This window comes from Marmota flaviventris, chromosome 4 (assembly GCF_047511675.1).
Source record: "Marmota flaviventris isolate mMarFla1 chromosome 4, mMarFla1.hap1, whole genome shotgun sequence".
NCBI classification, from domain to species: domain Eukaryota; kingdom Metazoa; phylum Chordata; class Mammalia; order Rodentia; family Sciuridae; genus Marmota; species Marmota flaviventris.
In genome coordinates this window covers 25,731,289-25,759,210 of record NC_092501.1, presented here as the reverse complement: position 1 = coordinate 25,759,210, position 27,922 = coordinate 25,731,289, and the positions used below count along the sequence as shown (strand labels likewise).

General features: G+C 37.3%; 1 protein-coding gene and 1 non-coding gene across 7 annotated transcripts in view; one reads left to right on the top strand and one right to left on the bottom strand.

The window, feature by feature from the left end:
- Positions 1 to 27,922, top strand: part of Gbf1 (golgi brefeldin A resistant guanine nucleotide exchange factor 1) — a 295,142-nt gene that overhangs the window by 189,317 nt on the left and 77,903 nt on the right. The window lies entirely within an intron of this gene.
- On the bottom strand, positions 7,007 to 7,079 carry Trnaa-ugc (transfer RNA alanine (anticodon UGC)). The gene has a single exon. It is a non-coding gene; the product is annotated as a tRNA-Ala (tRNA).

The window sequence follows — 27,922 nt, the reverse complement described above, 5'->3', positions numbered from 1 at the left end:
TGTAGAACTCTTGCATATTTGAGTTATGGTAAGTAATACAGTAGACCATGTGGTCAGATGTGTGGCATGGATTAGGGACATGGAAAGTAAAGTAAAATATCTGCATATTTGATACTCTTCTTGGTTTTAGGTCTGAGAAGAGCAGACATTTTAGAAGAATGATTCTAACTGACACAGACTGTGGTCTTTGGTCAATTTGTTCCCAGACTAGATAAGTCCTTGCAAGCCTTAGTGTAATTTATCCAGTATTCGTGGTGTGATTTGTGGTGTAGTCTGTGGTCATTTATTTCCAGATTTAGACTGCCTTTGTCCTTGGTCTTTGAATTTAGATCTCTACAAAGAGATTCTTTTCTGGAAACTTTGGTTTACAACAGGAAGAGAACAGTCTAAAAGTATCTGAACCAAAGTTTTCTCTTATGGGATTACCTCTTGCTGATATTAAAGCCTTCAGGGCCAGGCTTAAGGAAAACTTTTTAGTGGCCTGTGTGTGTGTGTATGTGTGTGGCAGGGCCAGGGAGAAGTTGAGAAGTTTGCCTTTGGAGAAGTTTGCCTTTGGAGGAGTTTGCCTTTTTAGCTCTGAGAACTTAATGAATGCAAAGTGTCATTTGTCAAGATTGGGGGTATTTAGTCCTATTATAAGCACTATAGTCCTATTATAAGCACTCATTTTATCTTCTAACTTTTTGAAATCTTGTCTGGAATTCCCCAAGATGTGGATTTCTTCTGGGCCTACGTTATTGAGTTGCTTCTTACCAATACTTATTGAATATTTACTAAGTGCCCTAAGCATTTTCTTTAGATATTTAGGCATTGAGTCTGTAATGGTCAAAAGAAAATAAAACAACAGTCAAATTTCCTAGCCTCAGGTTTTACAAGACTATTGACTCTCTCACCATTCCAAATCTAACCTTTATGGACTATTCTGTATACTCGATGATCCCTATCAGGTATGGAATGAATGACAGGGGTCAGAGCAATCTACTGTCATCTTTTTTTATTCCTGCATAACAAATTGAGGAAATGGCTTATGATGATAACTTAAATGTTTTTTTTTTGTTTGTTTGTTTTTGTTTAATTTGGCTTTCTTACATAAAACTTTTATGGCCAGAATTTAGATAACCCCAAATACATTAATGGGTTGTATAGAGTGGTCCTGAGGGACACCATATTTCTTTATCGTGCTTATTGGGACAGCAAGAAACGATGTACTTGAGTTTGAGAGGACCAGGTGCTAGGAGAAAGTGAATGTGTTAGGAATTTATTTAAATATAGTTTATCCTGGATAAACACACCTGTAAGGGTACAGTGTGTCTCAAGCTTTGTGAGTTCAGAATCTTAGCTATGAGGTTTGAGTCCATCAAACCTCCAGAGGTTTTCAGAGAACATTTAAACAGAGTCTGGAAGCCAACCTGGGATGAACTATAACTTAACACCTGTCTGGCCTAAGCAGAAATGAAACTGTTTAAGAATTCCTCAGACCTCAGGTTTCATTAGGAAGATGGGAAAGTGTAGGGAGAAAAGATCTTTAGAGTCATCTTCAGGAAAAAGATTAAGAATACATTACATGGGCTAGGGATGTAGCTGAATTGGTACAGTGCTTGCCTCATATGCATAAGGCCCTGGGTTCAGTTCCCAGTACCATCAAAAAAAAAAAAATAATAATACGTTATATATATATATAAAAGTTTGTTACTGTCATCTTCTATATTGATTGAATGCATAGTTTCATTTATATATATATATGTATATGTATCATCATTAATCATCATGCTTAAAAGGTTGAATGGCGTTGTCCCACTTAAAATTGAACCTATGAATTGTTCAAGTCCTAAGACTGAAAGAACCACCAAGTATGATAAAATTTGGTAGACAAATTCTCGTAAAGGGCTGAATGTTGGGAGAGGTAAGGTTGGGCAAAGTATCTGTTTCCTATGCTATTTTTAACTCTTTTGGTTTATAATAATAGAAGATTATATTTGTTTGGAGACTGTTGTCATGTTAGAGTATGATTTGATAACTGGGCATCGTAGCATGCACTGTAGTCCCAGCTATTTAGGAGGCTGAGGCAGGAAGATCAATCACGGATAGTTTGAGCAACATAGCAAGACCATGCCCCCCCTTATTGTCCTCCCTAAAAAAAAGTGACTTGAATCTGAGTCAGACTAACACTGATACCTTAGACTCTTAATGTCCAAACTTTTGGACATTTCAGCAGAGTTAGAGAAAATAAAGGTATGGTTTTATTTTTATTTTTTATTTTGAGATGGGGTTTTGCCAAATTACTTAGGGCTTCATTAAGTTGCTGAGTTGGTCTCAAACTTGCAATCCTCCTGTTTTAGCCTCGTAAGTCACTGGGATTACAGGCATGCGTCATGGTGCCTGGCTTTGATGATTCTTTTTCTTCTTAGTGAATACTCATATCGATTAGGTGGTTCTAAGAGGCCAGTATTTTGATCATTTTACTTTGTCATTTCTTTTTGCTGGGGCCTTCTCCAAATGACCTCTAAACCCTCCTTTTCATTTGATACTATAAATCATGAATTTTTCCAAACATTTATCTTGTACTCAAGATTAGAAATAATGGCACCTAGTCTGGCTTCTCATGGATTCAGCTTCTTTTTTCTCTCCCTAATAACCAGACACACTTAGCCATCAGAACTAGTCCGCTAGTTAGTAGGAGGGCATATTTTCTACTACATCTGTCAGAAATGGAGTTGTGGAAAAAAGAGGAAAGGACATTCTTAACAGGTTAGCTCTCAAAAACAGGCAAAGGAACCTAATATCTTTCTAGCAGAGGTTAGTGAGTAGTATAACAGTGTGACCTGTGGTGGGTGTCAAGAGTTGTTGGTGTTGTTCTCATTGCCTTTGTCTTTTGGCTGAGCCCTGAAACTTCTCTGGGTATATGCCCAACTAGCCATGACAGCAGTCAGTTAAGGAAAAAAGAGGGAAAGCCAGCTGCTGTTTTGTTTTTAACAAGGAGGCAGGCAGAGTCCCTTTCTTTTCCACCCACTCAAATTCAGAGTAAATGCCAAAAGGGTTTCAGAAGCCAAATGTTTGAAATTCAATGTGCAGTCAGTCGTGTGTGTGTGTGTGTGTATGTGTGTGTGTGTGATGATGGTGGTGGTGTAAATGGAGTATTGAATCCAGGGCCTCACGCATCCTAAGCAAGTGTCCTGACCCTTTTAATTTTTTTTTTTTATCTTTGCGATATGCTCTTGTTAAATTTCTCAGGTCATCCTTGAACTTGCCATCCTCCTGCCTTAGCTTCCCCAGTAGCTGGGATCACAGGCATGTACCATCATGCCTGGCCAATGTATTGTTTTGCTTAGAAGAGATAGTGAACAGTTTGTCTCAGTCTTGCCCTGCCTCTATCCATCTTTCTATGCTCATAGATACTTAATTGATCACCTCATTTTTTGAAATTATTTTAGTTGTAGTTGGACATAATACCTTTATTTATTTATTTTTATGTGGTGCTGAGGATTGAACCCAGCGCCTTGCATGACACTACGTGAGCACTCCACCGCTGAGCCACAACCCCAGGCGCCCCCCGCCCCCCAATCTTATTTTTTGAAGTGGTATTGGATATGTTTTTTTTCCTCTCCTAGCATTCATTGGGAGATAAAGTCAGGTATAGAACACAATGTAGATTAGATTATTTCAGCACTGATAATGTTATTTATTTTATTTTTTTTAAAGAGTTTAGAGAATTTTTTAATATTTAATTTTTAGTTTTCGGCGAACACAACATCTTTGTTTGTATGTGGTGCTGAGGATCGAACCCGGGCTGCACGCATGCCAGGCGAGCACGCTACCGCTTGAGCCACATCCCCAGCCCGATAATGTTATTTAAAAAGAGTGGTAAATACCTAGGAGTGGTGGCACATGCCTGTAATCTCAGCTTCCTCGGAGGCTGAGGAGGATCTCAAGTTCAAAGCCAGCCTCAGCAACTGATCAAAGGCCCTAAGCAACTTAGTGAGACCCTGTCTCAAAATAAAAAATAAAAAGGGCTGGGATGTGGCTCAGTGGTTAAGTGTCCCTGGGTTCAATCCCCAGTACCAAAAATCAATCAATCAATAAATAAAAAATCCCAGCAGCTCAGGAGGCCGTGGCAGGAGGATCACAAGTTCAAAGCTAGCCTCAGCAAAATCAAGGTGCTAAGCAAATGAGGTCTCTAAATAAAATACAAAATAGGGCTGGTGATGTGGCTCAGTGGTTAAGTGCCCCTGAGTTCAATCCTTGGTATCCTCCCCCAAAATTTGTAGAAAAAGAAAGAGTGATAAATGCAGAGAATTTTACTGTGTTTTGCTTCAGAATGCTCTTCGTGTTTTGCCTTTTACTGTGTTTTGCTTCAGAATGCTCTTCGTATATTTTAGGGACTTTGTTCCTTTCCTTTGTTTTTTGTAGACCCAGCAGGACTTAGATGGACAAGCACTCCTGGTTGCCTGTTGGCTGGCTTCTCACTGAATGTCTTTTCTGTAACACCAGCCTTCTGTTACCACTGTAGGTCGAGTTATGAAGGGCTGCCACATGTGCACAGATCGCAACTGACTTTTCCTTGTTCCACGCTTATTGAGCAATTACTTTCCAGTTTGTGAAACTCATATTATTGCCTTGAGTTTCTGGCCCAGTGTGAAGTGGGGGCATTCAGGAAGTGGCCTGATAGCCTGCACATCAGAGGGCAATAAATTGGCATTTGATTTGGTGGAAAGGCAGAGCCAGATGTAGTGTGGGAGCAAGAATTTTCTGTAGTTTGCCATGCAGCTTGCTTCCAGGTGTCCTGGAAATCAACTTGAAAACTGGAGACTAGGCATAGTTAATTGGGGAGGAAAAAGATCACAAGGCCTCCAGTGTTATCTGGGATGGGTCCTGGACTGGGAAAGTCCTCTAAAAGTAGAAACAAATGAGATTTCTCTGAAACTGATGGGATTTTTTTCACTGGTTATTTTTTGTTTATAAGTAAAGTAAGTAACTGGCAGAAAATAAAAATAAAACTTAGGGGGCTTGGTGTATAACTCAGTAGAGTGCTTGCCTAGCATGTGTTGAGGCACTGGGTTTGATCCTCATCACCACATAAAAATAAAATAAGGACATTGTGTCCATATACAACTAAAAATATTTTTAAAAATTTAAAAAAATAAAACTTAGGAGATTTTTTTATTGGTGCATTTAATTATACATAATAGATTCATTATATCATACTTATTTATATACAGACATAATTTTCTCAATCTCATTACCCTTTACTTTCCCTTTCCCAACACTCTTGCTCTACTCTACCAGTCTTTCTTCTCCTATTATTATTATTGTTGTTGATATTGTTATTTTGAGATAGGGTCTTGCTGAGTTGCTCACCCTGGCCACAGACTTGCAGTCCTCCTGCCTCAACCTCCCAAGTAACTGGAATTATAGGCACATGCCTATGCACCTGACTATTAGAGTCCAGTTATTAACAAGTAGCCATGTTTGCTTTATCCATGTAGGTGTGTATTATTTTTTCATGAGTCATTTGGAAATAAATGGCAGACATATTGACATTTGACTCCTAAATATTTAGCATTCATTCTACCTAAATGGATTCTCCTACATAGTCCTAGTACCATTAATAAATCAAAGAAACTTAACAGCAGCCTGCCAATATTACTAATATCCAGTCCATATAAAATAAAAATAAAAATTTCCCATTTGTCTTTTGTAGCTATGTTTGGTTTTATAAACCAAAACCCAAGCAAAATTCTCATTGCATCAGATAGTTATGACTCTTTACACTTTTAAAATTTTATCACAACTTTCCCCATCCTTTTTTTTAACTCTTGGCATTAACTTTTTGAAGCAACCAGGCCATTAACCTTGAGAAATTTGTACATTCTGGGTTTATTTTGTGTCATTGTGGTATCATTTAACTTGTTCCTCTATCCCATATATTTCCTATATACTAGAATAAGAAGCTAAATTAGATTCAGGTTAAACATTACGGGTAAGTATACTTTATAGATACTTCATAGGTAATACTGTGTGTTTCATATGTTGTTGTTTTTGAACTGGGGATTAAACCCTGGGACATTTTGCCAGTGAGCTACATCTTCAGACTTTTTTTAGGGCCTCAGCCTCCCAAGTTACTGGGATTACAAGTGTGTGTGTCACCATGGCCAGCTGTGTTTGTTTTTTGAGATGGGGATCTCACTATGTTGCCCAGGCTGGTCTTGAACTCATGGGCTCAAGCGATCCTCCTTTCTCAGTCTCCTGAGAAGCTGAGACTATAGGTGTGTACCACCAAGCCCAGCTGTGTACTTTTATATCACTACAAGAGGCACATTTTACCGGGTTGTTCTGTTATTAGTGATTTTAAGTTGCCTTACTTGCTTCTGGTGGTGCCGCTATATCTACTCATTATAAAATATACTAATTTTTTTCTTTGTAATTAGCAAGTAACCCATGAAATAATAATATGAATATCCTAATAGTCACCCATTGAAAAGTCTTTGCTTGAATTATTTATTTTACTGGGTGACTCAGAATGATGATTTTCTGTTATTCATTCTATATTTACTAGCTGACATTCTTGCTAAGGAACTGCTTTCTCTCTTCAGTTGGAAGATAAACCATTTTCTCCTAAAAAAGGTGGGGTAAATGTTTATTTCCCTTTAATTATAAATTTTCGGAGTAGGAATTTGATGTTAATAATATTAGTGGGGTAGAGATTATAGCTCAATGGTAGAGTCCTTGCCAAGCACGGGTGAAACGCTAGGTTCAATCCTCAGCACCAAATAAAAATAAATAAAATAATGGTATTGTGTCCATCTACAATATATATATATATATATATATATATATATATGTGTGTGTGTGTGTGTGTGTGTGTGTATGTATATATATATATGTAAATAATACAATTAATTATAAGCATTAATCAGTATTATTATTTAAATTGTTTCAAGTTTGGCCAGAGAGAACCCCTTCAAACTGGTTCCCTTTTTTCTTTTCTTTTTTTTGGGGGTTTTTTTTTGGGGGGTGCTGGGGATTGAACCCAGGGCCTTGTGCATGCAAGGCAAGTACTCTACCAACTGAGCTATATCCCCTGCCCCCTTTTTACTTTTAACATGACCACTTAGTAATTCATTGCTTTCTGGTATAGGCAGCCAACATTAAGCAGGGGGTTGGGGAACAGAATAAAATAGAAGTTATTAGTGCATCACATAAATAAGAATAATTAATGTTTTGTGAATCTTGGGTTTCAGTTTGAAATGTGTATGTTTTGGGTTGCAGTGTAAACTGTTGTTCTTTTGGTCATGGTCAAAAAAGTCAGAAAGCCTGGTAGAAAGAGCTTGTATTTATTCTTGTTCCAGCACTGGTTTGACTTTGTTTCTCTGAAATGTTATTTTTTGGGCAGGAAGACAGAGAGAGTGTTGAATCAGAGTGCCTCTCCTACCATTTTCTTGGCAGTCTGTAAAAGACTCCGTGAGGTGCCATATATACCCCCTTGACTTTTGGGAAACAGTAGGAAATCTGAGTTTCATCCCTATCTGCTTCAGTCTCAGTTTCAGGAAAATAATTCTATTTAGATGGTTATTTCTGGATAACTCACCTTTTGCTAGGCAGAGAATAATTTGAGCCCATTTGAGTCATTATAGTCTTGGAGAATGTTAGAATAAATATTATTCCCCAAGGAAATAAGGATTGTAAATTTAATTATGACTGACAAGTCACTGGGATTACAGGTGTGTGCCACCACACCCAGCTCACAAATATTTCTTGAGCACCGGCTCTTTACCAGAAACTAGGTATGGAGACCTAGTTTTCAGGGGAACTGACACAGTTCCTGTTCTCATAAACTTTATGGTCTAGTGGGCTGGTGATTTGAGAGGCTCTGGAATTTGAGTGGACAACTGGGCACTGGTTTAAAGTCTGCCCAGCTTCCACATGTGACCTCAGGAAATTGTTGTATACACTGGTTTGTGGAAAGAGGTTCTAGGATGATCAGAACAACAGCAGTGGTGTTGTCTACATTGTATATCCCACCCTCACCCTCTGTCCCATCCCTGACTGCTTAGCAGTGACCATGGAAATACTATTTGTATGACAGCTTCATTAGCTACTTTAGGTCTTTGGTGTCTTAGGGCTGATTAGTCCATTTATATTGGCCTTTGATTAATCTGTGCATTTCAGAACTGAACTGATTGTACTATGGGATAAGATACATACAGTTGTACTATTAGGTAAGATAACTATGGCTGATTATCTTTTTTAAAAAATTTTTTTAGTTGTAGATGGACACAATACTTTAATTTTATTTATTTTTATGTGGTGATTAAGATCAAACCCAGTGCTTCACACATTCTAGGCAAGCGCTCTACCACTAAGCCCCAGCCCCAGCCCCATGGCTGATTATCTTTTTTATTTTTTTGGTACTGGGGATTGAACCAAGCACTGAACAACATCCCCGCCCCCCTTTTTTATTTTTTATTTTGAAATAGATTCTCGCTGAATTACTCAGAGCCTTGCTAAATTGCTGAGGTTGGTCTTGAACTTGAGGTCTTCCTTCCTCAGCCTCTCAAGTCGCTGGGATTACAGGCATGTGCCACTGCACTCTGTTGATTAACTTTTCTAAAAATAAAATTTACGTTTGCATTTTTGAGTCTTCTTAGCCTTGGTCTTCTGACACAATTGTTATAATTTTTAAAATCTAGGGCACAAAATAAAGATTTTAGGAACTATTTAGCTAAGGTGCTAAAAGAATGAGGAAAGCCCTTTTCTCCAACTAGGGTCTAATGGTTTCAGTTTTAAAATAATGTTAAGTGTTGACCAAGAGGTCTCATGTAAGGAAAGTAGTACCAAAACCCTTATAATGTTGGCTCCATAATTAGTAAAACATCCCATCATATATTTCTCCTTTGAATCCTAGAGAAAGGACATAGAGGTAGCCCTTGGAAACCTTGGTATCTCAGAATGTCCTCTTCCTTAGGAAAGGTATTCTTAGGGTTTTTAAGGGCAGAAAGTGGTAATGAGGTAGTAAAGTAATTAAACAATGATTAAGATCTTCCTAAAAGGGAAAGTTGAAATTGGATATTGGACTATAATTGTATTCCACAGAAAGACCTGTGACCTGTCATTTACTTGATAGTTAATAGTGTTCTGAATTTAAAGTGCAGTTCTTTTCCTCTTACTTCTTTTTTTCTGATGTGAGTGTACATCTGAGGTGTATTGTTAATAATGATTATAGCCAAATACTTTTTTTTAATGTTACTGGGATTAAACCCAGGGGTACTCTACCACTGAACCACATCCCCAGCCCTTTATATATATATTTTTTTTATTTTGAGATAGAGTCTCTCTCATTAAGTCTCTAAGGCTGTCCTTGAACTTGGAATCCTTTCTGCCTTAGCCTCCCAAATTGCTGGGATTATAGGTGTTACCACTGCGCCTGGCTTGTAGCCAAATATTTTTGTGACCACTGGTCTTTTTGTGACTTTGGCTGAGGATGCCAATTTTTGGTTCAGCCTACCTAGACAGCGTTGTAGGGAAAGTAGTCAAGGGAAAATGGACTTCTGTTATTAGAATCCAAATAGGGCTCATTAATCCTCCCAAGTGAGCCCAAGATTAGCATCTTAATCAGTCTCATTTCAAGGGTTTTAAAAACTCATTCAATTCTTTAGGTTCTATAAGGGAGAAAATAAGCAGTAGCTTCCCTTGGTAGAACTGTTTTGTATTTAGGAAATGGGTGATTCTACCAGGTTCCTAAGTGATCCTAGATAAGCCACAGGCTTAGTTGTCAACAAAAGTGGATTGTGTGAATATAGTAAAGGAAAATAGAGAATGAGAAATATTTATGTTGGTAATAGTCTTCCTCCAGAAGCTCTAAAGTGAAGAAAAAGTTGGCTTACTTCTCTACCAGAGGTTGTTTATTGCTGTCTGGAGTGTGAGTTCAACCCCATTTCCCCAATTACCTAAATGGTGTCAGGACATTTCATTAGATCAACTGATGGTGAATATTTTCAAATTTTTTATTTGGAAGTAATTTTAAGCTTACAAAAAAATTCTCCCATATGTCCTTTTTTTAAAAAAAAATTTTTTTTAAACTTTATTTTATTTGTTTATATGGTGCTGAGGGAGGATCAAACTCAGTGCTTCATACATACTAGGCAAGTACTCTACCCCTGAGCTATAACCCCATCCCCTCCCATATGTCCTTTTGCTATTTTTTAAAATTAAAAATGGCTATACCTTTCATTTGAAATTTGATTAATAGAATATTATTGATTTGGTACTTCTAATAAATAAGCCTAGTTTTATTTAATAAAGGACATAAATTTTATTTTAATAAGATTTATTCTAATTATAATCCTTAGTCGCAAATTTGCTATTTGTTTTTATTATTCTCTTTCTCATGATACACAAAGAATGTATATATCTAAAATTATTTTTTCTAAATCATTTGAGAGTGGGCTACATATGTCATGACCTTTTATTCCTTAATATGTCAGTGTATATTTTCTAAGGACAAGGATATTAATCTAAGTATAGTCATCAAGAAGTTCAACATTAATACAATAATTTACTATTCATACTCCAGTTTTATCAGTTGTCCAATAATAAAAGTTTTAGTGTTCCCAACCCCAAGGATCACCATTTATCTTGTTTCTTTAGTTTACTTTAATCTGCAATAGTTCTTCAATCTTTCTTTGCCCTTTATGACATTGACTTTTTTTTTTTAATAACTACAGGTCACTTTGGTTCATCCTTATGTTCCCCTTGTGTCCTCCTTCCATCCCTCTCTGTCTCTGTCTCTGTCTCTCTCTGTTTCTCATTTTGAGTTTGCCTTGTGTTTCCTCATGATTAAATTCTGGTTATGTGTGTCTGGCATGAATGAACATTCTACTACTAACTAATCAGACTAACTACTGATATTGTATCCTTCTCAGGGTATCACATCCATTGATCACTTGGTCATTAGCTGGTTTCTTTACAGATGTAATTTCCCCTTGGAATTAATAGGCCATTTATGGGGAAATATATGAAGGCCATATTCTTCATTACCGCTTCCTCCAGTTTTTCATCCATTGTTGAGTATTGCCTGAAAGAATTTCAGCTTGCAGTGATGGCGGATTTTGAATGGTTGCTTACAAATTTGTTTGTTTATGTGTGTTGCTGGGGATTGAACCCAGAGCCTGGAATATGCTAGGCCAGTGCTCTACCACTGAGGTATATCCCCAGCCCCAAAATATTTGTTTTTAAAAATGATTAGATTTTATGTGTGGACCCAAACTATCTTCCTAGCTTGCTTGTGTTAGTTTCTCTTCCTATGACAATTTCATATCCTAAATGTCTATATTTTATGGTTTTGGTGATTCCAGTTTTGTTTTGTTTTGTTTTGTTTTTAATGTAGTAATTACAAAGAGTTGAAAATTGGAAAAGAATTGGTTCAATGTGTCATAACTGGGGCTTGGTAATTATGGCAACATTACCAACAGGAATTTGTTCTCCACTCAACCAACAGCATAAATGTTTTCATCTAAGCCAGACTAACAACAGTCATGTGAAGTTGACTCCCTTTTATTTTTCTCCCCCACTTCTGATTTTTGGTGGTGCTGGGGATTGAACCCAGGGCCTCTAGCATGCTACGCACATGCTCTACTGAGGTGTACCATAAACACTCCCCCTACTTTTTTGGTTGTTGTTATGGGGATTGAACTCAGGGGTGCTTAACCACTGAGCAACATCCCCTGCCCCCACCTTTTTTTTTTTTTTAATACTAATTTTTTGGTTGTAGTTGGATGCAATACCTTTATTTTATTTATTTTTATGTCGTGCTGAGGATCGAACCTAGGGCCTCACACATGCCAGGCGAGTGCTCTACCACTGAGCAACAGACCTAGCTCCCCCCACACCTTTAAAATTTTTTTTTAGTTGTATTATTTTATTTATTTATTTTTAGCAGTGCTGAGGGTTGAACCCAGTGCCTCACACATGCTAGGCAAGCACTCTCCTACTGAGCTATAGCCCCAGTCCTCCCCAGCCCCAGCCCTCTTTTATACTTTGAGACAAAGTCTCACTGAGTTGCTTAGTTCCTTGCTAATTTGCTGAGGCTGGCTTTTAACTCTTGATCCTCCTGCCTCAGCCTCCAGAGCTATTAGGATTATAAGCAGGTGCTACTGTGCCTGGCTCTTCCCCCTGCTTTTAATAAGTGAGACTGGCTATGAATTCATGATCATATTTCACATTGTATTCCCAAATCACTTTAAAAGCTTGATTGGGGTTTGAGGTTGTAGCACAGTGGTAGCGCACTTATCTGGCATGTGTGAGGCACTGGGTTTGATCCTCAGCACCACATAAAAATAAATAAATAAAATAAAGGTATTGTGTCCATCTACTAAAAAATATTTTAAAAAATTTTTAGTAGATGGATACAATATTTAAAAAAAAACTAAAAAAATATTTAAAAAAAAAAGCTTGATTGGGCTCATTAAGAATTTCCACTTGGGCTGGGGATGTGGCTCAGCAGTAGAGCACTCGCCTAGTGAGGCCCTGGGTTCGATCCTCAGCACCACATAAAAATAAATAAATAAACTAAAGATATTGTGCCCAACTACAACTAAAAATAAATGTTAAAAAAAAAAAAAAAGAATTTCCGCTTAAGGGTTGGGGTTGTGGCTCAGTGGCAAAGCACTTGCTTCAAACATGTGAGGCACTAGGTTTGATCCTTAGCACCACATAAAAATAAATAAACAAAATAAAGGTATTGTGTCCATGTGTAATTAAAAAAAAAAAAAAAAATTTCCACTTAAGTTTTTAAAAATCTATGAAGTTTGGAAATGCCCATTGTCCAGGAGATTTAAGAAAGAAAAAGGTTAGAAAAACATTTCCTCTTGTCACCCCTTTCTATCCTTCCCTCTTATTTCTCTGCATTTTTCCTTTTGCTTTCACTTTCTTTTTATTCTTTTGAAGGATCTGATTAATATGTGTGACTGAATCTCCTTTGAAAAGAAAGAGAAAAAGAAGTATTGGTCTTTAGGCTAAAGTTCTTTGCTGGTATTACTGTGGAGACTAGGCTAATAATATGACAATTACTAATGAAAGCCTTATCAGTTATCAGTTATATTTTATTAAAGGAATCTTGCTTATGATTTTTTTTAAAGATTTCTTTTTTAATTGTAGATGGACACAATGCCTTTGTTTATTTATTTATTTTTTATGTTGTGCTGAGTGTTGAACCCAGTGCCTCACACATGCCAAGCGAGCACTGTACCACTGAGCCACAACCCCAACCCCTGCTTATGATTTTTTAAAATAATTATTTTACTTTATTTATTTATTTTTATGTGGTGCTAAGGATCAAACTCATTGCCTCACATGTGCTAGGCAAGTGCTCTGCCACTGAGCTACAGCCCTAGCCTTGCTTATGATTCAAAAACAGAAAGGGAGAGAGAAAAAAATAGGGAAAGAAAAGTAAAGAGAGGCAGAAGAATGAACCAAAAGGGGCAAAAGAAAAGAACTTGGGATGTTGCGGGCAGGGTGGGAGAGAAGGACCAAGAATACAGAGTTGCTAAAATAGGAAAATTGAAGTTACCCTAGCATTTACCTTTACCCAGTCCAGTGTTGGGGCTTTGTCCTTTTCATTAGAGTGTGCTGTGAAGTAGGATGAAGTGGGGTGAATGAAACAGTCATATCCTTGACTCCTTGGATCCATCTACTCAGAACTGAAGTGTTCACCCTGTAATAAGGTGACTTGATAGCCTGATCCTAGTGGGTTAGGGTGGAAGAGGCTATTAAGTGATGTTTTTTGGCTGGTTATTTTTAACCTCCTATTTCAATCTCTTCATTGTTCAGGTTCCTCTACTGGCTACCATGAGAGCAGTCAAAATTAGCAACTATATGAAATGAAGTACCTCTTGTCTCCCCAGTCACTTCCAAAATAAACAGGGAGTAATACTCTTCGTATTTTGTCTCACTTTACTCTGAAGGCTAGCAGTAGAGGAAACATGGATTAGTGTGTAGTGATTTCTAGGCTCTGCCCTCTGGACAGATTCCCCTCTGAGTGCTCCAGCTGAGTGACAGGACCATGTGGCAAAAGTGCAGCTGGAAGTATATCATCAGCAGATTTGGGTTGGGTAAATATAGCAGGAGCAGGATGTCAGTGTGGGAGATGGATTGTTCTGGGAAAGGAAGTGTTGTCTTTCGTCTGAGAAACAATTTCCTGTACTTCTGGGACTTTTGCTTTCTTCTTCTTCTTTTTTTTCCCAGGGTAGAATAGGAGTTGGCCGGGGTTGGGTACACTTGTTGAATTCTATCTCTGGATGTCTGTCTGTTTCTACATTTGAAGTTGGGAGTAGAAATCAGATTTATTAGGACCACTTAGGAAATATACCTGAGAAATAGCTATACCCATGCCTTTTATTTTACTTTCTGCAGTCTTAAATTAAAGCACCTGCTAGCTTAGAGCCTCTTTGTAAAAAGTAACTCTTCTTTGGGCAAAATAGATAAGTTGAGAGGCAAAAATAATTATAGAAAGAAAATCAGCTCTATTGAAAGTCAGACATGAGGCACCAACTGGCAGGAAACAGCTGTGATGTTTCTGGGGGCTAAGTTTTTCCACCCCAGATTTTAACTCTTCAGTCTCTCCCTATTATCTCAGCTACTTAAGATGGTTGAGCATGTACTAACACTACATGAAAGACTAAACCTATAAATTGTATGATATTTTAAAGTTGACTAGAACTTTACAATTTATTGTTTTGTATTTTAAACATTCTTTTAAATAGTCTTGTTTTAGAACAGATTTAGATTTACAGAAAAGTTGTAAAGTTTCCATATACCCTACACCCAGTTTCCCCTATTATTAACATTTTATCTTAGTTTGATACATTTGTTACCTTTAATGAAACAATATTGATATATTATTATTTTTTTTTAGAATTTAACCTCTATTTTTTATTTACTATGTTTTTTAACTTTTTCCCTTTTTAAAATTTTAATTTGTTATATATGACAGCAGAATGCATTCCAATTCACATTACACACATAGAGAGCACAATTTCTCATATCTCTGGTTGTACACAAAATAGAGTCACACCATTTGTGTCTTCATACATGAACTTAAGGTAATGATGTCCATCTCACTCCACCGTCTTTCCTACCCCCATACCTCCTCCCTTCCCCTCCCTCTTCTTTGCCCTATCTAGAGTTCATCTAATCCTCCCATGCCCCCCACCACCCACATTATGAATCAGCATCCTTAAATCAGAGAAAACATTTGGCATTTGTTTTTTTTGGGGATTGGCTAACTTCACTTAGCACTCCAACTTCATCCATTTACCTGCAAATGCCATGATTTTATTCTCTTTTAGTGCTGAATAATATTCCATTGTGTATATATACACCACATTTTCTTTACCCATTCATCTACTGAAGGGCATCTAGGTTGGTTCCACAGTTTAGGTATTGTGAATTGTGCTGTTATAAACATTGATATGGCTGTGTCCCTGTAGTATGCTGTTTTTAGATCCTTTGGGTATAGATGGAGGAGTGGGATAGCTGGGTCAAATGGTGGTTCCATTCCCAGCTTTCCAAGGAATCTCCATACTGCTTTCCATATTGGCTGCATCAATTTTCAGTCCCACCAACAATGTATGAGTGTGCCTTTTCCCACATCCTCACCAACATTTATTGTTGTTTGTATTCTTAATAGCTGCCATTTTGACTGGCGTGAGATGAAATCTTAGAGTAGTTTTGATTTGCATTTCTCTAATTGCTAGAGATAATGAATATTTTTTCATATATTTGTTGATTGATTGTATATCATCTTCTGAGAAGTGTCTGTTCAGTTCCTTGGCCCACTTATTGATAGGGTTATTTGGGGTTTTTTTGGTGTTAACAATTTTGAGTTCTTTATGTATCCTAGAGATTTGTGCTATATCTGAAATGCATGTGGTAAACATTTGTTCCCAAATTGTAGGCTCTCTATTTACCTGATTGTTTCTTTTGCTGGGAAGAAGCTTTTTAGTTTGGATTCATCCTATGTATTAATTCTTGATTTTAATTCTTGCACTAGAGGAATCTTATTAAGGAAGTTGGGGCCTAATCTGACAAGATGGAGATTTGGGCCTACTTTTTCTTCTAATAGGTTCAGTGTCTCTCGTTTAACCCAGGTCCTTGATCCACTTTGAGTTGAGTTTTGTGCATGGTGAGAGATAGGGGTTTAATTTCATTTTGTTGCATATGGATTTCCAGTTTTCCTAGCACTGTTTGTTGAAGATGCTATCTTTTCTCCCATGTATGTTTTTGGCACCTTTGTCTAATATAAGATATCTGTAATTATGTGGGTCAGTATCTGTTTCCTCTTTCTGTATCATTGGTCCACAAGTATATTTTGGTGCCAATACCATGCTGTTTTTGTTATTATTGCTCTGTAGTATAGTTTAAGGTCTGGTATAGTGATGCCACTTGCTTCACTCTTCTTGCTATGTTATTATTAATTAAAGTTCATACTTGATTCCTGTTTTCTTGGCTTTAACCTAATGGCCTTTTTCTGTTCCAGATCATATTATATTTAGTTGTCATGTCTTTTTAGGTTCTTCTTGGTTATGATAGTTTGCCTGTGTTTTTATCATTTAAGTTTCATAATATCTACCAAATAGATTACATTTTCCTTTTTAAAAATTTTTTTTTTTGTATTTGTAGATGGACAGAATGAATGCCTTTATTTTATTTGTTAATTTTTATGTGGTGCTGAGGATTGAATCCAGTGCCTCACACATGCTAGGCAAGCGCTCTGCCACTGAGCTACAGCCCCAGCCCCATATGTTTTCCTTTTATAGATAAAACTCAGGCACCAGGGAGGTTAATAGCATTTTCAGTAAAATTTTCTTTTCTTTTTTTTTGGTGGTGCTGGGGATTGAACCCAGGGCCTTGTACGTCTGAGGCAAGCACTCTATATCCCCAGCCCCAGTAAAATTTTCTATTACAATGTGATTATGACTTGGGAAAAAGTGATGAGGTAACTTATGTTGTTTTTTTATGTGGATGAGCACAGAATTAGCACTAACCTTCAGGTGAGCTATTTGCAGAAGAACAAGAGACATCAATATAGCTTTTTCCTGGACCCTTTTGCTACTTGGTACAAATTAACGATATTATTTTAATCACAAATCTGGGGGGGAACCCTTTTTCTTGGTGATTCTGCTATGTCTAACGAGGTGATCATAGAAAATCCTAGGCTGGTTATCCAGAAGACCTGTTCTCTGGCAGCAGAATTTAGACTGCCTTTGGTCCCTGTTGTTGAGCACGAGATTCAATAGGAAGGTTTGTCAAGAGCATAACATATATATTAATACAACCAGGTTGTTCTAGCATGTGTGGAAATAACTAGGTGAGAATAAGGAATGTGAAGTTTTCAGTTCCAGTGTCTAATTAGACAGGCTGAAGTTCTGGCTTGGGGTCAGGAGATTCACAGAATTGCAGTGCTGAGAGAAGAAAAATTAAAAATCCAGCAAGACCTGGCAAGTACTAGTACAGAGTGTCCTATGCAGAGGGATAAGTGAGGGGAAAAGGGGAAGAGAGGTAAAGTGGTATGTTACTAATGATCTTACTGTCAAATAATTATCTCAGTGCGGTGGAAACTGTGGAGGTGCAATCAGATTTTTTTTTTTTTTTTTTACTTTTACTACAAAATAATTTGTTATAACACAGCTTCAGCATGAGACACCTAAGTACAAGCAAACAGCACTCCTTACTACCCCACTGAGGGACTCTTCCCCGCCCCCCCTTGCATTGTGGACCTCTTCTATCAAATCTTTCAGATACTGGAAACCCTTGGCCAGAGACTCTGCCTTCTCTTTCAGAGCCTTGTTGTTGTTGTTCCTCCTCCTCCTCCTCTTCTTCTTCTTCTTCTCCAATATTTTATTAGTTGTTGATGGACCTTTATTTTATTTATTTAATTATATGTGGTGCTGAGAATCGAACCCAGTGCCTCACACATGTTAGGCAAGCGCTCTACCACTGAGCCACAAACCTAGCCCCACGTTCTTTTTTAGTTCTTTACATTCACCAGTGAGAGCCTCCTGTTCTGCTCTCTTCTTCTGGCAGTACCTGGTGCCTGCTGTCTTATTTTGCTCCATTTTTTTTCAACTTTTTATCCAGCTTCTCGCCATTTACTTTTGGTATTACCCTCTTAACTTTAGGAGGATCATAAGGTTTGGGGTGGTTAGAGCCACAAGGGACACCTGGAGATGGCAGGCTGACATTAGGAGAGCCTCTGGAGGTAGAAGGGCTATGCTGGAGAGAGCCCAGGTAGTACTCTGGGCTCATACAGATGCCACTGTCATTACCTGAGGAGGCATCTTCCTCCTTTACACCTGAGGGATCATGATACCATAAGCAATAGTCAGGCTTCCTCTCTCCCTCAGAGGTATCTATTTCACTGCCTAGCTCTACGGTAAAGGAATGATCTTTAGTGGACCCCTGGGGAAATGGAAAGAGATTGCAAGAATGTGAAGGGACAACCTGGTCTGTTTATGTTGAACTTTCTGGGAGATGGTCAATTAGGATCACTATTGGTGGGGGTGCTCCTTAATAGTTTCCTGGACTGGGGGGGCGGGGCAAAGAGATCACACATGTCATCCAATGTGGCCAAAGCATAAACCATTAGGTCTTTTTTTTTTTTTTTTTGTAGTTGTAGATGGAAAAGGTGCCTTTATTTTGTTTATTTTTATGTGGTACTAAGGACCGAACCCACTACCTCACACATGCTACGCAAGTGCTCCACCACTGAGCTACAGCCCAGCGCCTGCATCATCAGATCTTAAGGGAGGGAATAGCACATATTGCCTAGAGATGTAAAGATAGTACCTGGATCCTAATAGGTAAAGTGATCTTATTTAAGCTGATAGAAAGTAAGTATTTATTGATATCATTAACAATCACTTTTTATTAGAGTAGTTTATTTTTTAAGTTAATGAGAAAGGGGGTAGTTCTCATTTTATGCTTTTATTATATAGAATTGTGAGCAAAGAGGTAGGTTTGGGACCCTTTGATAGTGACTTTTGCCCTCTTTGGTTAACTGAAGCTGGAAAAGGCCTTACTTTTTCCCAAAAGGAAGCTGTGGAAATATTAATATCAAAAACAATAAGAATTTCAAAAAGCTTGTGTATTGTGAATTTTCATGGCATCATGGAGTGGGATGGGGATGGGAAAGAATTATAAGCCACCAATTATAGGAATCTTAAGGCACAGGTAACGGAGACCTTCTGCTGGAATATTATTGAAGAGTGCAAAAGTGACAACAGTTTTCTGTAGTATTAAACACCACAGGATGAACTTCAAATTCTGAAAATGTTTTTGCCTCAACAGTTTGAAAGAGAAAAATGTGAAAGACAGAGACAGTATAAGGAATGAGTATACATGGGGCTGAAGTATAACTGAGTTGATAGAGTACTTGCCTCATATGTACAAGGCCCTGGGTTCAGTCCCCAGCACCACAAAAAACAAACAAACAAACAAACAAAAAATGAGTATTCAAAGTGCCTCTTTGAGAAAATCACATCCATTGGTGAGATTTTAGCTGTCTTTGATAGAAGAAATGCATTGGAGAGAATCTCTTGTTCAGAATGCAAGACAGGAGACAATGAAGTACCTGTTTCTTCAGAGAACTCGGAATTGAGCTCTGATGGAGGAGTGGAAAATTCCTTACTGTGGTTTCATATCGTGTGAAATTTTCATGAGGGTTCAGTAGATGTAAGAGTGTCCAAGCAGGAGTTTGTAGCTGACTGAAGAAGCTAAGTTTCAGTAAGCCTGTAGTCAGAATACAGACAAAAGGCCCACTGACATTCCTTGTGGCAACCAATTTATTAAGTAGAAGGCTACCCAGGTATATTTCACTTTTGCAAGAATTCAAAGTGACTGCGCCATAGACTGAGGTGACTCTATATAAAAGCTACAGAGGAGGGCTGTGGTTGTGACTTAGTTGTAGAGTGCTCACCTAGCATGTGTGAGACACTGGGTTTAATCCTCAGCACCACATAAAAATAAACAAATAAAATAGTCATAAAAAAAAAAAAAAAGGCTGCAGAGGAAACACCATGGGCTTTAACTAGAACTTGCTCATAGTTTCCCAGAAGGGAAGCTTATATTCCATTAAAGTGCTTTAGAAAAATAAAGTCAAGGGCTGGGATTGTGGCTCAGTGTTAGAGCGCTCACCTTTCACAGGCGGGACCCGGGTCCAATCCTCAGCACCACATAAAAATAAAGGCATTGTGTTGTGTCCATCTACACCTAAAAATATAATAAATGTTAAAAAAAAGAAAAATAAAGTCAAATTAGAGATAAGAGAATTTTTAATTTTCAAAACTTTTTTAAAAAATTGAGGTGAAATTTATATAACATAAGATTAACCATTTAAAAGTGAACAGCTTAGTAGCATTTAATACATTTACAAAGTTGTACAACCATTACCTCTGTCTGGTTCCAAAACATTTTCATTATCCCAAAAGGAAATCCTGTACCCATTTTTTTTAAATTTATTTTTTAGGTGTAGATGGACACAACACAATGCCTTTTATTTTTTTTTTTTTTGTGGCATTGAGAATCGAACCCAGGTCCTGCCCGTGCTAGGTGAGCGCTCTACTGTTGAGCCACAATCCCAACCCTGTACCGATTTTTAATCCTGTACTGATTAAGCAAGTAGTCCTGGGTTTCCCCTGCTCCGATGGCTGGTAACAACAATCTGCATTTCTCTTTTTATTGATTTACCTGTTCTGGATATTTCATTTCATTGTAATCATGTAATAATGTGCTTTTTGTGTCTGACTTCTTTCACTTCACTCTTTGAGATTTATCCATGCTAAAGCATGAATAAATCTGTCATTCCTTTTATGGCTGAATAATATTCCATTGTATGTGTTATCAGAATTTGTTTATCCATTCATCCACTGAAGGACATTTAGATCGCTTCCACCTTTTGGCTAGTAATGCGTTTATCTGTATATATATATCAGTTCTTCTGAATGTATACTTAGGAATGGAATTCCTGGGCCCCATGGTAATTCTTTTTTTTTTTTTTTTTGTGGTGCTGGGGATTGAACCCATTGCCCTGTGCTGCATGCAAGGCAAGCTCTCTACCAGTTGAGCTATATCCCTAGCCCACCATATGGTAATTCTGTGTTTAACTTTTTGAGGAATTGTGAAATGGGTTTCTTGGCAGCTGAACTACTTTTATATTTTCATAAACCGGTGCACAAGGGTTTTCATTTTTTCTACATCCTCATCAACACTTTTTTTGTTTGTTTGTTTTGCTTTTTTTTTTTTTTTAACAACAGAGGCCATTTTAAAAAATATTTTTAGTTGTAAATGGATCTTTTATATGTGGTGCTGAGGTTTGAACCCAGGGCTTCACGCATGCCAGGCAAGCGCTCTACCACTGAGCTACAACTCCAGCCCTTGTTTTTTTGTTTGTTTTAATATTTGTTTTTTTAGAAGTAGTTGGACACAATACCTTTATTTTATTTATTTATTTTTATGTGGTGCTGAGGATCGAACCCAGGGCCACGCATGTGCTAGATGAGCGCTCTACCACTGAGCCACAATCTTAGCCTCTTGCTTTTGTTTTTTAAAGCTCCAAAAGTTTTTGAGACTGATTAGGACTTTGATAATAGAGTTTTGTTTGTTTGTTTGTTTTTGGTACATGGGATTTAACCTGGTGATACTTAATCATTGAGCTACATCCTCAGCCCTTTAAAAAAATTTTTTTTTTTTAAATTTTGAGACAGAGTCTCACTGAGTTGTGTAGGGCCTCACTAAATTTGTGAGGCTGGCCTTGAATTTACAATCCTCCTGTCTCAACCTCCTGAGCAGCTGAGATTACAGGCATGTACCTCTGTACCTGGCTTCTTTCTGGTTCTTATGCATTTCCTGGCATGCTTCTCTTGAAGTAACTGGATGGTTCTTCTGAGTTAAATAAGGTACTGAGGTTTTAACTTCTGTGCAAAATAATGTCTTTCTTCCAAAAATTTCCTCAAACATAGTGACAATAGCTTATTCTGGGTGCCTAGACAGGATTGAAATATGACTTAATAACAATAACAAAAAAGTGTTAGTTACTTTGGATCTTGGGAGAAGATAGCATTTCTGTGTTCATCTGCCATCAGAATCCTGGATTAGGCAATGGGCTGGTCTTGCTGACTATACAGGAGGCTCAGTTTGCTTACAGATTGCTAGTTTATTTACCTGTTTGTGGAATACCTTCAGAAGAGGGGATTGCTCTAATTCCTGATAAGTGATTAGTTCTTTTTAAGGTACTATATAAATTGATTTCAGTTGTTACTCCACTACTTACTTATTTACTTATCTGTTTTGTAGTGTCAGAGATTGAATCCAGGGCCTTATTCGTATAATATACATGCTCTACCACTGAGCTATAATCCCAGCCCACCCTTCTCTTTTTTAGTTCACCAATTTCTATTTGTTGAATCTATATGTTTGTGATTTGTCTAATAGTAGTCACTATGATTAATGTTTTGGTGTGTCTTCTCTAAATTTATTTTTCTCTTATGAAAATTATTTTGTTTTGTGGAAGAAGAAAGCTGAAGCAGGAATCTTAGGCATTGAAATTTCTAGTTCTCTCAGTTTTCTCTAGAAATCTAGCTTTCCATTTTTCTTCATATATATATATAAAATTAGTTCTCAATGGACCTGTATTTTATTTTATTCATTTGTGGTGCTAAGAATCAAACCCAGTGCCTTGCACATGCTAGGCAAGTGCTCTACCATTGATCTATGACCCCAGCCCCTCCATTTTTCTTCTTGACACTGTTTTCTCTCATTTATATGTTGAGCTATTCTTCTAACTTTTAGAAAAATTATTTTTTGCTATTTAATGTGTTTGCTCTATTTTTTCCTTGAAATATTATAAATCAGAATACATTTCTGTGTTATTGCTACCATTGATTACCTTTTTAAAAATTAAGTTTAAACAAGTTTCAAAATAAACAAAAATAATCTTACTGTACCCCTCTACCCACCAATACATACTGGTGTTGGGTTTGTAAATGCGTCCTAACCATTTGATCAAACAGAGTCATACTTTGAATAAGGCTTTATTGTCAGGTGTGATGAATGACAGGTATGTCTGGATTTGGTCTTGAGAGATTTGGGGATGTAAAAGCATGAGTTTTTTTTTTTTTTTTTTTTTTTCCCTCTTCCCATAATATACCATGGTCTATAATAGGTTGAGTTGTAACATTCATTAAACCACTCCTCACATTCCCTGTTTTCAAAGCTTATCGGGATGACTTTGATTTAGTTATTTGGAACCAAAAAGGCAGTTTGTGAAGGAAGGTCTAGAGTTATGTAGCAGTAATATATCAGAGATCAGACTTAGGTCCCAGTGGGATTATTCCCCAGGATTTATTTGCCTGGAAGTACACATAGGAGACAACTGGTATGTATAGAAAGCTTTGCTGGAATGCAAATTGGACACATTTTGTCGGGACCTGTAGGGGATTTTCACTGCTTCATAATTTTTCAAAGGTTTGTTATACATCAGACAGTCACTGCCTCTTCTTTAAATCTTTAAATCCCCCCTCTTTTTCCTGTTGTAAAGGTCAGATTTTTTTTGACAACTGTGTGCAGGAACAAGATTTGCTAAATCCCTTCATTTTTATTCATACAAATATCGGAATTCAGTGAGCATCAGTTATCCCAGCATTTAGAGGTAAGGAAAACTCAGGGAGAATCTTGTGAATCTCAGCTTAGTGCCAGGCATATATCTCTAGGGATAAATTTGCTGCTTCAACTTTAACCCTTGATTGCTCTGAGATAACACCCTCACAGTGGCTTCCTTGTATAGGAAACCTACTTTAACCCCACATTTAGGCTGCAGGATAGGTAATAAAACTATTGAAAGGGGACTGTGCTGGACTTTTCTGATGGGGCCATTTTAACTGTAACAGTCCTTAGATTAGTGTTGGAAGAGATGGACATTTTATTCCCTCTAGTGAAGACTCTTCTTTAGCTTTTAGTGCTGTCTTAGGCAATAGACCACTTATAATTTTTTTTAGTATATTTTTTTTTAGTTGTTGATGGACCTTTATTTTTATGTGGTGCTAAGAATCGAACCCAGTGCCTCACGCATAGGCAAGTGTGCTACCGCTGCGCCACAACCCCAGCTTTACCACTTATAATTTGATGATAATTTTCTTATCCAGCAGATGAAATCATGATATTATCTTATAGTTTCCCCAACAAACTTCCTTAGTCTGATATTATGTTTTCATGTTATCTATTTCTGTATAACAAATTATCACAAGGCATGGGAGCCTAAATTTTTTTTTTTTTTATGTTTCAGTTTCTGATGGTCATGAATCTGGGTGCTGATTAGCTAGTATCTTTTTTGGCTTAGTGTTTCTCAAGGTATCAACCAGGGATTTAATTATTTGAATGTTTGACTGACCTGGAGGATCCATTTCCAAGCTTATTCACATGGCTATTGGTTAGAAGCCTCAGTCCTTATAACATGGGCCTCTCAGTAGAGCTTCTGATAACATGAAAGCTGGTGTTCTCTGAGGCAAATGATGAGAGAGAGAGAGAGAGAGAGAGAGAGAGAGCAGAAGCCAAACTTTTTCTTTTATCTTTTGTGGTGCTGAGTATCAAATACCAGTACCTCACACATGTTAAGCACACACTGTACACTGAGCTTTAACTCCAGCCCCGAAGCTATACTTTCTTGTCCACCCAGCCTCAGAAGTAACATACCACCCCTTTTGCCATACAGTTTTGGTCAGAAAACCAACCCTGATACATATGCAAGGTGATTACACAAAGTCATTGGAAGTCCTCTTGGAGGCTGGCCTTGCAGGAAATTAAATGGAAAATTTCAGATGTTCACTGAGATAATAAAGGTTTTGGGGGTGGGTCCTAGGGATTGAACCCAGGGGCACTGTGCCTCCGAGCCACATCCATAGTCCTTTTTATTTTTTATTGAGACAGGATATTGCTAAGTTGCTTAGGACCTTGCTAAGTTGCTAAGGCTGGCCTTTAACTTGCGATCCTCCTACCTTAGTCTCTTGAATTGCTATAATTTCAGGTGAATGCCACTGTTCATGGCCATTTTTTTTTAATCTAAAAATTCATGCCTGAGAAAATCCACTGGGTGTTTTTGTTTGTATTTTGGCTTAGAATCAGAGAGGATCCAAAATTGTGTCTAACTCTAAATAAAGGTAACATACTATAACTATAAATAAAATAACAGCCGAGTGTGATAACACACTCTTATAATCCCAGCTACTTGGGAGACTGATGAAGGATTGTAAGTTTGAGGCCAGCATCAGCAACTTAGTGCGACCCTGTCTCAAAGTAAAATTTAAAAAGGGATGGGGATGAAGCTCAATGCCAGAGGATTTGCCTCACATACGCAAGGCCCTGGGTTCAATCCCCAGTACTAAAAAAAAAAAAAGATTTTAAAAAAAGTAAGTCAGTCAATCAATAAAAGTAACAGCAGGCAAACAAGGACAAAAACATTTGTACCATAAAAATCACTATTTACTTCCTCTAATCCTTATCATTGTATAGACATAATTTAATAGTTTAATCAATATGCCATATTAGCGAGGCATGTTGGTGCCCACCTATAATCCCAATGACTCAGGAGGCGGAAGCAAGAGGATCATGAGTTCAAAGCCAGCCTCAGCAACTTAGTGAGGCTCTAAGCAACTCAGTGAGACCCTGTCTCTAAATAAAATACAAAAAGGGCTGGGGATGTTGCTCTATGGTTGAGCACCCCTAGGTTCAATCCCTGGTTATCCCCCCCAAAAAAGCCATATTATTATTATTATTTTTAATATTTATTTTTCAGTTTTCGGCGGACACAACATCTTTGTTTGTATGTGGTGCTGAGGATCGAAGCCCGGCCACATGCATGCCAGGCGAGCGCACTACTGCTTGAGCCACATCCCCAGCCCATTATTTTTATCATTTAACATAATTTCACACAAAATTTACCATGCATATACTGATATATTTATCACCTTTAATGATAATATAAAAATATATTGAATTAGAATGCCATATGTTGGCTATTCTTTAATTTTTAATTTGTTCTGTAACATTGTTTTTATTTTTAATTTTTTAAATGAATAATTGTACCATTAGTAGGGTGACTACATCTTATAGCTGTGCTACATCCTGAATTGAATTTTATAACATATTTATCTTTGCTAATTTAATAGACAACATGATGCCTTTACAATTTGTTTTGCTTTAATTACTAGCATTTTCTCAAGTGTTTTACTGTTGGGGCTTTTCATTATCTGTTCTCTTTTGCTACATATTTGACAGAAACTGAATAGTATTCTCTCAGGTTTGTATCAAATCCTTTTATATTTAGATAATTCTTTTTGTCTTTTCATATTTATTGCCAGCATCTTTTTTAATCTTTTTCATATTATTTTGGGCTAGTTTCATCTTAGGTATCTTTGATCCTTACAGAAAGTTGCTTATGCATCAACTAGTTTATTGGTGCTTGAAGTGTAGAAATGAGAGTTCCTGAATGAGCCTTTGGCTCAAGAGTGTGCTTGGGAGCAGCAGTGTTTGTGGAGAGTAGGAATCTAAGATGTAAGGAGGGGAGATGAGGACAAGAGTGACACCATATCTATAAATACCCTAAGATCTAGCTTTGTACTTTGAAATAGGAATTAGATCACTTTTATTGTCTTCTCCAAGTTATTTTCTAGTTGACCATGGAGAAGGGCCATTAGGACTTCAAGAGAAAATGTTACTCTTTCAGCCCTCAGGAAAGTGAAAAGAGCTGATACTTATCAGTTCAGCCTCTTGTTGGGTGTAAGAACTTGTTTTAACTAGGGGGAAAAAAACTAATTAGAAATAATTTATTTCTTTTCTTTTTTTTTTAAAGATAAATATCCCATTTTTAAATATATTTATTTTTATGTGGTGCTGAGGATCAAACCCAGGGCCTCACAAATGCGAGGCAAGCATTCTACCACTGAGCTACAGGCCCAGCCCTAGAAATAATTTCTTAGATTCCTAAATAAGAAAGTAGAATTCTAAACAATGAAAGGTCTTGTCTTTATTCCTTCACCATGGTACCATTGCTGTGAATGGATTGATCATATGAAAGAAGAGGTAGTGACTTAGTAATTGTCTTTCTCACCATTGACAAAGATCCTGTTTTACCTCTATTATAGGCTACCATGGTCATTATCATTGGACTCTATGCAGAGTTATATACCCATCATCCTAGAATTTTTTCTAAGCCCTAGTTCCTAATATTTCCTAATATTTCATTACAAGTAATATTTACTTGTAATGAAAATTCAATGTTGGAATATTACAGAATACAATTTAAAGAGGAGAATATATACAATATTTGCTTCTGTACCTTTTAAGATAGTCTACTTTACAATCCCCTTTGTCTTTTGGTTGTTCAATTAAGCCAGTTTTCAAATAAACTCTGCTATAAATTTATTATATAATGTCTTGTAATGGTCATTTACTTTCAAGTGAATAATTCCAAGGTTTTTGGATCTCTTAAAAATTTCAGTAATTCTTAAAATTGATTAATTTTGCACAAATGTCAAGTGAACCTCATCTATTTTGGTCTAACCTTTTTTTCATTAAAATATCTTGGGCTGGGGATGTGGCTCAAGCGGTAGCGCGCTCGCCTGGCATGCGTGAGGCCCGGGTTCAATCCTCAGCACCACATACAAACAAAGATGTTGTGTCCACCGATAACTAAAAAAATAAGTATTAAAATTCTCTCTCTGTCTCTCTCTCTCTTAAAAAAAAAAAAAATCTTACAGTCAGTCACGTTGGCCCGTGATCCCAGAGACTCAGGAAACTGAGACAGGAGGATTACAAGTTCAAGGGTAGCCTCAGTAACTTAGCAAGGCCCTGTCTCAAAATAAAAAGAGCTGGGAAATGT